Source organism: Thalia democratica, unplaced genomic scaffold, assembly GCF_965202585.1.
Source record: "Thalia democratica unplaced genomic scaffold, ktThaDemo2.hap1.1 HAP1_SCAFFOLD_1588, whole genome shotgun sequence".
Taxonomy (NCBI): Eukaryota; Metazoa; Chordata; class Thaliacea; order Salpida; family Salpidae; genus Thalia; species Thalia democratica.
In genome coordinates this window covers 1-12,500 of record NW_028140422.1, presented here as the reverse complement: position 1 = coordinate 12,500, position 12,500 = coordinate 1, and the positions used below count along the sequence as shown (strand labels likewise).

General features: G+C 33.3%; 7 non-coding genes across 7 annotated transcripts in view; all 7 read right to left on the bottom strand.

Moving 5' to 3' along the window:
- LOC145848645 (large subunit ribosomal RNA) overlaps positions 1-1,003 on the bottom strand; it is a 3,631-nt gene extending 2,628 nt beyond the window's left edge. Inside the window, exon 1 of the ribosomal RNA XR_014372085.1 lies at positions 1-1,003. This exon is cut by the window's left edge and continues 2,628 nt beyond it. This is a non-coding gene — a ribosomal RNA (large subunit ribosomal RNA).
- A 221-nt stretch (positions 1,004-1,224) lies between these two features.
- On the bottom strand, positions 1,225-1,377 carry LOC145848649 (5.8S ribosomal RNA). Its single transcript, XR_014372089.1, has one exon. It is a non-coding gene; the product is annotated as a 5.8S ribosomal RNA (ribosomal RNA).
- A 182-nt stretch (positions 1,378-1,559) lies between these two features.
- Positions 1,560-3,367, bottom strand: LOC145848643 (small subunit ribosomal RNA). Its single transcript, XR_014372083.1, has one exon. It is a non-coding gene; the product is annotated as a small subunit ribosomal RNA (ribosomal RNA).
- Positions 3,368-7,212: 3,845 nt separating this feature from the next.
- LOC145848636 (5S ribosomal RNA) lies at positions 7,213-7,331 on the bottom strand. The gene has a single exon (XR_014372077.1). It is a non-coding gene; the product is annotated as a 5S ribosomal RNA (ribosomal RNA).
- A 2,853-nt stretch (positions 7,332-10,184) lies between these two features.
- LOC145848647 (5S ribosomal RNA) lies at positions 10,185-10,303 on the bottom strand. Its single transcript, XR_014372087.1, has one exon. It is a non-coding gene; the product is annotated as a 5S ribosomal RNA (ribosomal RNA).
- Positions 10,304-12,021: 1,718 nt separating this feature from the next.
- LOC145848641 (U5 spliceosomal RNA) lies at positions 12,022-12,136 on the bottom strand. Its single transcript, XR_014372081.1, has one exon. It is a non-coding gene; the product is annotated as a U5 spliceosomal RNA (small nuclear RNA).
- An 81-nt stretch (positions 12,137-12,217) lies between these two features.
- On the bottom strand, positions 12,218-12,413 carry LOC145848638 (U2 spliceosomal RNA). The gene has a single exon (XR_014372079.1). It is a non-coding gene; the product is annotated as a U2 spliceosomal RNA (small nuclear RNA).
- Positions 12,414-12,500: the final 87 nt, after the last annotated feature.

Genomic DNA, 12,500 nt, shown 5'->3' with positions numbered 1-12,500 from the left:
TCAGGCATAGTTCACCATCTTTCGGGTCCCAACAAGCACGCTCTTGCTCGACCCCTAGGACGCGGCCTATGGGATCGGCCGGCGATGCGCCTAATGAAAGGATCTCGCCTCGTTTGCCTTCACTGTGCTTTCGGGTTTCGTACTGCCCAACACCTCGCGCGCGTGTTAGACTCCTTGGTCCGTGTTTCAAGACGGGTCGGAGACGTGGCCAGCTTAAGCCGCAGACCCCTGGCGTCTGAGCGCTAACGCGAAGAAGGCCTTGTACAAACTCTAGAGACTGCGAGCAGTTTCCAAAGCCGTATTCCAGCGATCAACACGCAGCCTGTCCGAAGACCGACGCGGAATCTCTCCTCGGTCGCCGAGCCGAAGCTAATCGAACGCCTATAACACTCTTCCGAAGAAGAGCTACCTTGCGAACGACCAAAGTCAGCCCAGCAACCGGTCGCGGCCCTCGCCGAACGCTAGTGCAGCGCCGCGACGCCAGCGCAACCGTAAGAGTCTCCGAAGATCACTCAAACAGTAGGACAGCTCTCGCAGCGCCTGAAAACGTCCGGCGACTCGATGGGCGCCTCCGTTTGCCTCCAAGCGGTTTCACGTACTCTTTAACTCTCTCTTCAAAGTGCTTTTCAACTTTCCCTCACGGTACTTGTTCGCTATCGGTCTCGAGCCAGTATTTAGCCTTAGATGGAGTTTACCACCCGCTTAGGGCTGCATTTCCAAACAACCCGACTCCGGGAAAACCGCTAGGACGAATTACGACCGCCGCCAAGGGCCTAACACCCGCTCTGGGAAAAGGCCTCGATCAGAAGAACGTGGGCAGTCGTTGGTTCGCCGCATGCTGAATTCCATACGCTACATTTCCTCGCCCTCCAAAAAGGCTCGGATTTAGCGCTGGGCTTATCCCGCTTCACTCGCCGTTACTAGGGGAATCCTTGTTAGTTTCTTTTCCTCCGCTTAGTGATATGCTTAAGTTCAGCGGGTCGTCCCGCCCGATCTCAGGTCAAAAGTGATGTACTACAAAAGTACATGCGCTTTGTACGTCGGCCTTTTGAAGTCCTTAACTTATTCTCGAGCACCTACCGTCGTTGCTACCTCACCCGAGGCCAGCAGGCTGCTCACGCTTCAGCTGTGAAATCGCCAGACCAGCTGTCTTTGACGACACGCTCCTTAATTAAGAAACGAGTCGCAGGCACTTTCAAACTAATGAAAGGATCGGTGTGTTAAAGACCCTGAGACGGACGTGGCCCCAGGATTACCCGAGGCCGCAATACGCGTTCAGAATATCGATGCTCAATGTGTCCTGCAATTCACATTACTTCTCGGAGCTAGCTCCGTCCTTCATCGACGCTCGAGCCGAGTGATCCACCGCTAAGAGATCTCTCGTGTTAATCAATCTCAATGCAACCAAAAAATCGTGTTCAAAAAGAAGCGGCCGCGCCAGCACTTGCGTGCTGAATTATTACTCCCGCTGTCAGAAAGCAACGCGACCGAACTATAACAGTTACAGGGCTCGGTCCCTTCGAAGAAGAGACGTCGCTTGAAATCAAATTTCGATTCGTTAATGATCCTTCCGCAGGTTCACCTACGGAAACCTTGTTACGACTTTTACTTCCTCTAAATGATCAAGTTCGATCGTCTTTTCGAACACCGGCGAGTGCGTTGCCGCACGTACCAGGCTCAATCGGAGGACCTCACTAAACCATTCAATCGGTAGTAGCGACGGGCGGTGTGTACAAAGGGCAGGGACGTAATCAACGCAAGCTAATGACTCGCGCTTACTGGGAATTCCTCGTTCAAGGGAAACAATTGCAAGTCCCTATCCCTAGCACGACCGGGGTTCAACGGATTACCCGGACCTTTCGGCCTAGGGAACACACGATGATCCGGTCAGTGTAGCGCGCGTGCGGCCCCGAACATCTAAGGGCATCACAGACCTGTTATTGCTCAATCTCGTGTGGCTAAACGCCACTAGTCCCTCTAAGAAGTTGTCTCCGACCCAATGGGTCGAGCAGCTATTTAGCAAGTAAGAGTCTCGTTCGTTATCGGAATTAACCAGACAAATCGCTCCACCAACTAAGAACGGCCATGCACCACCACCCACAGAATCAAGAAAGAGCTCTCAATCTGTCAATCCTCGCTGTGTCCGGGCCGGGTGAGATTTCCCGTGTTGAGTCAAATTAAGCCGCAGGCTCCACTCCTGGTGGTGCCCTTCCGTCAATTCCTTTAAGTTTCAGCTTTGCAACCATACTTCCCCCGGAACCCAAAGACTTTGGTTTCCCGGAAGCTGCCGGACAGTTCTTAAGTTCGACACTGCCCGATCGCTAGTCGGCATCGTTTAAGGTCAGAACTAGGACGGTATCTGATCGTCTTCGAACCTCTGACTTTCGCTCTTGATTAAAGAAAACATTCTTGGCAAATGCTTTCGCAGTCGTTCGTCTTGCGCCGATCCAAGAATTTCACCTCTAACGGCACAGTACGGATGCCCCCGTCCGTTCCTATTAATCATTACCTCGTGCTCCGAAAACCAACAAAATAGAACCGAGGTCCTATTCCATTATTCCATGCAACATTATACAAGCGTAAAGCCTGCTTTGAACACTCTAATTTTTTCAAGGTAAACTTGCCGGACCACCGCAACACTCAGTTAAGAGCACCGCGAAGGCACCGACCAACAAGAACAACAAGGCCAGTGCTAGCCTTTCGACCGACCAACCTCGCCGTCCCTATATCCAACTACGAGCTTTTCAACCGCAACAACTTAAATATACACTTTTGGAGCTGGAATTACCGCGGCTGCTGGCACCAGACTTGCCCTCCAATGGATACTCGTTAAAAAGTTTAAAGTGTACTCATTCCAATTGCAGGACCTCGTACGAGGTCTGCATTGTTATTTTTCGTCACTACCTCCCCGAGCCGGGAATGGGTAATTTGCGCGCCTGCTGCCTTCCTTGGATGTGGTAGCCGTTTCTCAGGCTCCCTCTCCGGAATCGAACCCTGATTCTCCGTCACCCGTTACAACCTCGGTAGGCCGATACCGTACCGACGATAGTTGATAGGGCAGTTGCTTTAATGAGATGTCGCCAGCACTAGGCCGTGCGATCCGCAAGCTTATCCAGAGTCACCATTGTAACGACCCGAAAGCCGGTTAGTTTTGGTCTGATAAATGCGCGCCTCACGTCAGTTCGGCGCTTTACGCATGTATTAGCTCTAGAATTGCCACAGTTATCCATGTAAAAGCGTACAATCAAATGAACCATAACTGATTTAATGAGCCATTCGCAGTTTCACTGTACGTGAGCTCGTACTTACACTTGCATGGCTTAATCTTTGAGACAAGCATATGACTACTGGCAGGATCAACCAGATAACTATCCGAGGGCGTTTAAACCCGTTGCTCGACTGAGCGTTTTTACTGTATAAATACAGACCTTTTCTATCACTCGGCTTAAAAGCCTTGCGAACGTTACTGAAAGTCGGCGCCGGCCTTTTGCTGTTTAAAGCGCCAGCCCGCGTCGACTGCAGCATGCAGCTATACAACTGACTGTTCTTTCTCCCGACCAACCGTTTGCCTTCTGCCGGTTAACTCGTCAGCAGCAACACGCCATCTGTCTGCTGCAGTTACCCGCCTCGAGCCGTGCCTGCCTGCGTCGGCTACTCGTCTCGACGACTTCGCAAAGCTATAAGCCTACCGCCGCTGGACGCTTGTAGTTTTTCATACGCTGCTCCAATGCGTTTACATAGCACGTTCGCCGCCGCTGCAATAGCCGCGCCTCGGGTGCTAAACAGTAATGCTTTAAGCCCGCTTTCTCGTCAAGTCGACCGAACGCACAAACACGTCTCTCTCACTAGTGTAAAGTAATGCATACGTGTATGATGCTCAAATGTTGCTGTTGAACTTTTTTTGCCGATTTTTTCCGATTTTTTTCAATTTCTTTGTTTCTTTTCGATTATTTTAATGTTTTAAGCTTATTTATGCTACGTTTAAATGTTTTAATACTTTTTTATACTTTATTTAATATGTTTAAAAGAAATAAATAAAAAAAAATATGTATAAACTACTTTTTTTAATGTTTTAAATATATATATATTTATTATAAATAAACTTTATTTGTATTATTTTTTATTTAAGCGTACTTTTTAAATCTTTATATTTGTTTTATCGTTTTAAGCACATTGCGATAAATATAATAAACAAAAAATTGAATAAAAATAATAATAATAAAAAAAAAAAAAAAAAAAACATAAGCTTATTTTATATTTTTATTTTATTTTTATTTAAACTTACTTTTCAAACCTTAATACTCGTTTTATTTTTTTAAGCAGATTGCGATAAATATAATAAACAAACAATTAAATGAAAATAAAATAAAAAAATCAAACATAAGCTTATTTTATATGTTACATTTTATCTTTATTTAAACTTACTTTTTAAACCTTTATAGTTGTTTTATTTTTTAAGCACATCGCGATAGATATAATAAACAAACAATGAAATAAAAATAATAATAATAATAATAATAATAATAATAAAAAATCATAAGCTTATTTTGTATGTTTCATTTTATTTTATTTAAAACTTACAATTTAAACCTTTGTATTTGTTCTATTCTTTTAAGCACATCGCGATAAATATAATAAGCAAACAATTTAATAAAAGTAAAATAAAAAAATCAAACATAAGCTTATTTTATATGTTTCATTTTATCTTTATTTAAACTTACTTTTTAAACCTTTATAGTTGTTTTATTTTTTAAGCACATCGCGATAGATATAATAAACAAACAATGAAATAAAAATAATAATAATAATAATAATAATAATAAAAAATCATAAGCTTATTTTGTATGTTTCATTTTATTTTTATTTAAACTTACTTTTTTAACCTTTATAGTTGTTTTATTTTTTAAGCACATGGCGATAGATATAATAAACAAACAATAAAATAAAAATAATAATAATAATAATAATAATAATAAAAAATCATAAGCTTATTTTGTATGTTTCATTTTATTTTTATTTAAACTTACTTTTTTAACCTTTATAGTTGTTTTATTTTTTAAGCACATGGCGATAAATATAATAAGCAAACAATTAAATAAAAATAATAACAAATAAATAAAACAATACGGCTAAACTATAAAAAGAAAACTAAATAACTGATAAATACTTGTAAAACATTATTTGAAAAATGTATTTTGAAACACAACACGATTGATTTATAAATAATAATATATTTTTAATTTGTGTAGTTCATTTAAAGTAGTCTCCCTTTTTGCTTCTGGTTTTATTAGAGTTATATATAACAATAAATGGTGTAGTTTATTTAAAGTAGTCTCCCTTTTTGCTTCTGGTTTAATTAAAATTATATAACACATACTATAGTAAGTTAAATAAACTATAGTAACTTTATAAAACTACTTTACAAAATACATTTGTATAATTTAATAACTTTAAAATAACTATCAAGAATAAAATAGAATAGCTTTAAGTTTAGTATACAATTGGTATGTAAATTGTGTAGTTTATTGAAAGTAGTCTCCTTATTTGCTTCTGGTTTTACTTGAGTTACATAACGTTAAATAAACATACTTAATAAACGTAACCATCAATACTGTCATTTTAATAAAACTAAGTACAAATACATTGAATTAACATAGAACTTTAAAAAGCCTTCGCTAGTATCTGTTGGTAACAGTAAATAACCTATTATGACTCACAATACAGGAGTGCGAAATTTATTTTTCATTTGATTTTTCAGGTATTTATTTATTTGTGGAAATAAACTTTTTTATTACATTAGAAACTAATTGAATTTTTCCTATAACTATACCTATTATTATATTTAGTATGCTTAAAAGTAATAAAATGACACGTCGCGATTATATAATAAACAAACAATCAAACAAACAAAGAAAAAAAAAAAAAAAAAAACTATTTTTTTAAACTTATATTTCAACTATATGTCTTATTTTATTTTCATTTAAACTTACTTTAAACCTCTGTATTTGTTATATATATATTTCAACACAATACGATTAAACTATAAGACAAACAACAAAATAAAATAATCACATTAATAAATACACTAAGCAAATAGCTAGAATAAATATAAATAGTTCAATATATACAATATATTTCTTCCATTTTTAAGTTACTTGTTAAACATATTTATTTAAAAATGTTTCTTTAGAATATAAAACTAACAGTTCTACAAATAAAGAAATTAAAAAGCCAATACACATAACACTAACTTTTCATAAATTAGATATGCAAATATGAACAAAATAGTAACTAAATTCTAAAGCTTTTGTAAACTGTGAACTTATAAACTTATAATAATAATTGCATATTCACCATTCACAATAGCTTTTTATTTAGTACACAACTGGTCTGTAAATTGTGTAGTTTATTGAAAGTATAATCCCGTTTTGCTTCTGGTTTAAATAAAGTTATACAACACATACTAAAGTAAATTAAATAAAGTAATTCACTACTATCGTATTAAATAAAACCAATTTACAAAATACATTAATTTAAATTAAAGTGAACTTTGAACTTATAATAATAATTGCATATTCACTATTCAGAATTTCTTTAAATTTAGTACACAACTGGTCTGTAAATTGTGTTGGTTCTATTCAAGTACTCTCCTTGTTTGTTTTGTTTTAGTTGTATTTATTTTTAGATACTAGCACATTCAATACACATAATAAAGTAAACCAAATAAACTCTATTAATTTAAACTAAGTACAAATACATTAAGTTAATACAAAACTTTAAAAAGCTTTTGCTAGTATCTGTTGGTAACAGTAAATAACTTATTATGACTCACAATACAAAAGTGCAAAATTTATTTTCGTTTGATTTTTCAAGTAGCCACGCTTTTATTTGTTTTTGGACAAAAAGACTTTAAAGTTTTAGTATAAAAGACTAGTTGTATTAATTTTAACTCAGAAAATTGTACTCTACAAGATGGTGCCATTATTTTTTCGATATCTCAAACTGGTCAAACCACTTTTTTAGCGCTCTAATTGGTTTAAACAGCAAATAAGCAAACAGCAAATAACGTTATCTGATTGGCTAAGGTTTTTGTTTGCTAATAACTAGAATTTTCTTTTCTTTTAAGCGTTAAAGAAATGTAAATAAACGAGTAATAAGTATAAATAGGTCAGAAAGAAAAATAGTACAAAAAAGATGAATTCAAAAAGCAAAGGCCTACGGCACGTGGTATTCCCAAGCGGTCACCCATCTAAGTACTAACCACGCCCGACACTGCTTAACTTCCCAGATCGGACGAGATGGGGTGTACTCAGTGTGGTATGGTCGTAGGCGTTTGAAGGCGTTTACAAGCCTTTATAAACCCTTCGGTTTATTTAAAAAACCTATTTGCACTTGATTTACAATCAATTTGATATTTTAAAATTATTCCTTATAAAATTTTAACCTGAATTAACTTTTTTTTTGTTTTTTTAATCAACAGTTACTCCCAAACTGTACTAAAACTGTATTGTAACTGTACAAAAGTGTTTGTTTAAATAATTGTTATCTATAAATTACCTAAGACCAGGAAAAGTAGAAGTAAAGTTTATTGAATTATTAAATAAATAAAATAAAATCGTAAAATAAAATAATACAATATGTTTACAATTTGTCATTGATCTATCCATTTATGTTATTGCATTACAAATACAAACATTGCATACATTCAAGAGTATTATTCATCAATCTTTTCAATATAATAAGTTTTAAATTTATTTATTTTTAAATAATTCCTGACATTTTAGATTACCTGAGATTTTTTTTTAATTAAATTAATTTTAGTAATTAAATACTTGACGTTCTATTTTGTTTAATTTGATAACTCAACCATGTTTATTTTTTTTACTAATTTAAAAGAACTATTAAACTAAAAGACATTACATACAGCTTCTAAAAGTTTTAAACACCTTAAAAAATATTATTATTTTAAAGATATATTAAAGAACTAAACAGATATTACTCCTAAAAAATCTTGTTAATAATATATAAAAAGTACTCAAAGTCAGACTCGGAAATATATATACTGTTGTATATCTTACTTGAAGTTCACTGTAATTGACACTGTATAACAAAATTATAAAAATCAACCTATTTATATAGCAAAATATTTCTTTATCTTTGTCGTGGCGCGGTGGGTCAGTGGTCTTATCAGCTGACTCATAAGCAGAAGGTTGTAAGATCGAATCCCGCTAGTCGTCACGAAACACCACTATCGTTCAATGTTCGGGCTTCAAATTCTTTGAGATTATACTGTACTATTTATCTATCTAACTAATCTATCTAACAAATGTTGTTCAATCTAGGTTGTGGGTACTTGGGTCGAGTAATGCCTTTGACTTACAATCTGTTGTGGATTGACAATATTCCTCTATCTATCATTAAACAAATCTATCTAATAAATGTTGTTCAATCTAGGTTGTGGGTACTTGGGTCGAGTAATGCCTTTGACCTACAATCTGTTGTTGATTGTCAACATTCCTCTATCTATCAATAATGATTATATTCAATAATAAATGTTGATTAATTCAGTTGTAAGAAAACCAGTGCGCTGGTTAGGTTGGGTAAGGCCTTCGACTTACAATCTTGGGGATTATCAACGTTCATCACAAGTACAGTAACGATCTCATTGAATTTCCAGTTGGAACATAGGATTGTAGTGGTGGCCTACTTTGTAGGTTTTTTGCCTAGTTTGTTTTTTGCCTAGTAGTGTTTGCCTAGTTTGACAAACTATAGTATATATATTGTATAACTTTACTTGTATTATTTTTTATTTAAATTACTACTTATTATTAAAGAATTAAATTTTTTTAGAAAAAAAAACTATGTATTTTAACTAATGCTTATATTATATGTTTTGTTTTATTTTTATTCAAACTTACTTTAAACCTCTGTATTTTTTATACAATACGATTAAACTATATAACAGAAAAATAATTAAATAATCAAACTATTGAATAAGCAGTTAATTAGTGTGTTTTTTTATGCTTCTTTCATTTTTAACTTACTTGTTAACCATATTTCTTTTATTAAAGTATAAAACTAACAGTTACTAAAATAAAATAATCATAAAGTCAATACACAAAACACTAACTTTTTATAATTTAAATATGCAAACATGAATATAGTTATGAATCTATTATTTATTCAAATAGAATTATTCAAAGCTTATAATTATAAAGCTTTTGTATAATGTTTCAATTACAGTGAACTTTAAGTAAGATAAGTTTTTTTTTTTGTAATAACTACAAAATTGGTATTTTAGTTTATTATTAGTAACTAAATACTTATATTTATTATATTTAAAAAAAAACATCTATACTAACTCTAATTTCAAAGCATATTAAATACAAATTTTACCAACTAAATATTTATTTTTATTTTAATTATTATAACTTTCAAACATAAGCTTGTATACCTTATATACCTATATACCTCATATAGTAGGCTTGACATAACATAACATTATTTAATTCTTTTTGTTTGAAATAAACTCATTTAGTTATTAGTAAATTACAACATAAATGTTTATAACAATATAACTAAGATTTAGCTTTTGAGTTAGTAAACTTTGATAGTTTTCTTTTAATAGTTTAATAATCTTTATTTAAGTTCAAGCAAAATTGCTATATATTTAATACACATACAAAAGTAAACTAAGTAAACGTAATTCAATAGTTTCTATTAAGTAAAAGTAATTACAAATACATTAAGTTAATACAAAACTTTAAAAAGCTTTTGCTAGTATCTGTTGGTAACAGTAAATAACTTATTATGACTCACAATACAAAAGTGCAAAATTTATTTTCGTTTGATTTTTCAAGTAGCCACGCTTTTATTTGTTTTTGGACAAAAAAACTTTTAAGTTTTAGTATAAAAGACTAATTGTATTAATTTTAACTCAGAAAATTGTACTCTACAAGATGGTGCCATTATTTTTTCGATATCTCAAACTGGTCAAACCACTTTTTTAGCGCTCTAATTGGTTTAAACAGCAAATAACGTTATCTGATTGGCTTACGTTTTTATTTGCTAATAACTAGAATTTACTTTTCTTTTAAGCGTTAAAGAAATGTAAATAAACGAGTAATAAGTATAAATAGGTCAGAAAGAAAAATAGTACAAAAAAGATGAATTCAAAAAGCAAAAGCCTACGGCACGTGGTATTCCCAAGCGGTCACCCATCTAAGTACTAACCACGCCCGACACTGCTTAACTTCCCAGATCGGACGAGATGGGGTGTGCTCAGTGTGGTATGGTCGTAGGCGTTTGAAAGCGTTTACAAGCCTTTATAAACCCTTCGGTTTGTTTAAAAAACCTATTTGCACTTGATTTACAATCAATTTGATATTTTAAAATTAATCCTTATAAAATTTTAACTTGATGTAAGTATTTTTTTTATTAAAACCTTTTTTTTTGGTGTTTTAATTACAATTACTCCCTGTAACTTTATTTAAGACTTTGTTTAAAAGATTGTTAACTATATTCTATATTAAATACTATGATTAGAAGTAAAGTTTATTAAGTGATTAAACTAAATAAAAAACAATGTTAAAATAAACATGTTGTGTTTAGTTTGTTTTACTATTTCTCATTGTTCTATTTATAGATGGTTTTGTTTTACTTCAAGAATATTTATAGTTAGTTTCTAAAGAATATCTCATACTACATCAGATTTTACGATTAACTTAATTTTAGGTAATAAAATATTTGACGTTTAATTTAATAACTCATCTATGTTTATGTTATAAAATAATAGTATCTAATACACATACATTATAATATAATAATATGTATAACTAGTTGTTTTACTTTAAAATGAATAATTAAGTGGAAGAATTAAAAGAACTCACATTTTTGAAGAGAGCGTGGAAAACCAGAATAGTCTTTTAAAACATTTATTAAATTATCGATAAATATAGAATACAATAGAATTAAACATATAAACGTAACTGTGGTTGCTTAGAAACTGAACAAGAAAATTTTTAATAAAAATATAAAATAGTTATTATATAGAATTAAAATAAAATAAAAGTAATATAAATTATATTTTTAAACTAAATAACAATTCACGAGCAATATTAGCGCATATCAGAGTATGAGTTTATAATAAAGGAATTGCTTCCTTGATGTTGATACTTACCTTATTCAAATAGAATACATTTTCAGCAATCAGGCTTGTGTTTATCTTAGCGCGCGTAACACAACGTTTGTGGGTTTTGGCACACTTTTGTCGATAGTGGGCGCCCCGCCTTTTAAGTACAGAAATTTCGGGAATTTTCGATTTTCGGAATTCTGACTCGACAGATCGTTTTTGTTTGGTCCAGAGACCCCGTAAAAAATTTTTCAGCCCATTTGAAGCATGATGAAAAAATGTTATTTCGACCCCCTTTTTTTAGGGGTTACGGGGACATCAACCCATTTTTTGGGAATAAAAAACTCCTAGAAAAGGACCACTTTTCTTCTTTTTTCGAATTTCGACTTTTTATTTTTTTGGAAAATTTTTCTATTTTCTTTGTTTGTTCTATTATAATGTCGAAAATATTTTTTTTGAGCTTCGCAACGCATAAGGACTAACGTAAGGTAAGTTTTAAAAGATTTTTTTTTTCGATAATTTTTTCTATATTTTTTGTTTGGTCCATTACAAAGTCGAAAATATTTTTTTACGGCTTCTAAACGCGTGTAGATTAACCGTAGGTAGGTTATTTCGAAATTTAAATCTTTCAATATTAATAATTTTTTAGTAAATTGTTCGATTATGAGGTTTTTATGGCTCTTTCAGCACCCAATAAGTACATTAGAAAATAAAACATGAAATAAAAACATCAACTAAAATGAAAATAACATATTCTGTGAAAAAACCTACGAAAATTCTTTATGAAATTTTCTTTGTCACATAATTGGAAGCTAAGAAAAACCGGAAAATAATTCTTCTTGAGCCATGTTTTTGTATGATAAATAGTATGCAAGCTGCCGATGTCAGAAGACTGTCGACAGCCGAAAAAAAGTCTGTTAAGACTCATTGAAATTGCTCCTGTCCACGGAAATCTTTAGTAAAAGGCGAAAGATTCATTCGTGTACTGAACTGAAGCCAGAGTGATTAGCAACGGTTGCCAAGGCTTTTTCTATGGGCTTTACCATGCTACAGGTTGTGAATAAATGTATACAAACTCCCCCAGAGGGGAGGCGAGCCGATTCCGGAGGTACTGCAATACCGGACCGACTCTTGACGAGCAGGACAATAAATTGTCTGAACTGCACGTCGGTTGACAAAAAGTCGTTTGATCATGGGAAGGACGCGTGGTCCTTCTCGAAGCGATCAAACTTCGAAGAACAGATACTACACTTGATCTTAGCTCAATGAGCCGAGAAGCGATGCCTTCTTAGTATCCGTTTTTTTAATAAACAAACGAAGACTTCGAAGAGCTTGTGACGACCACTCGCATTAGTCATTTAATTGGGGG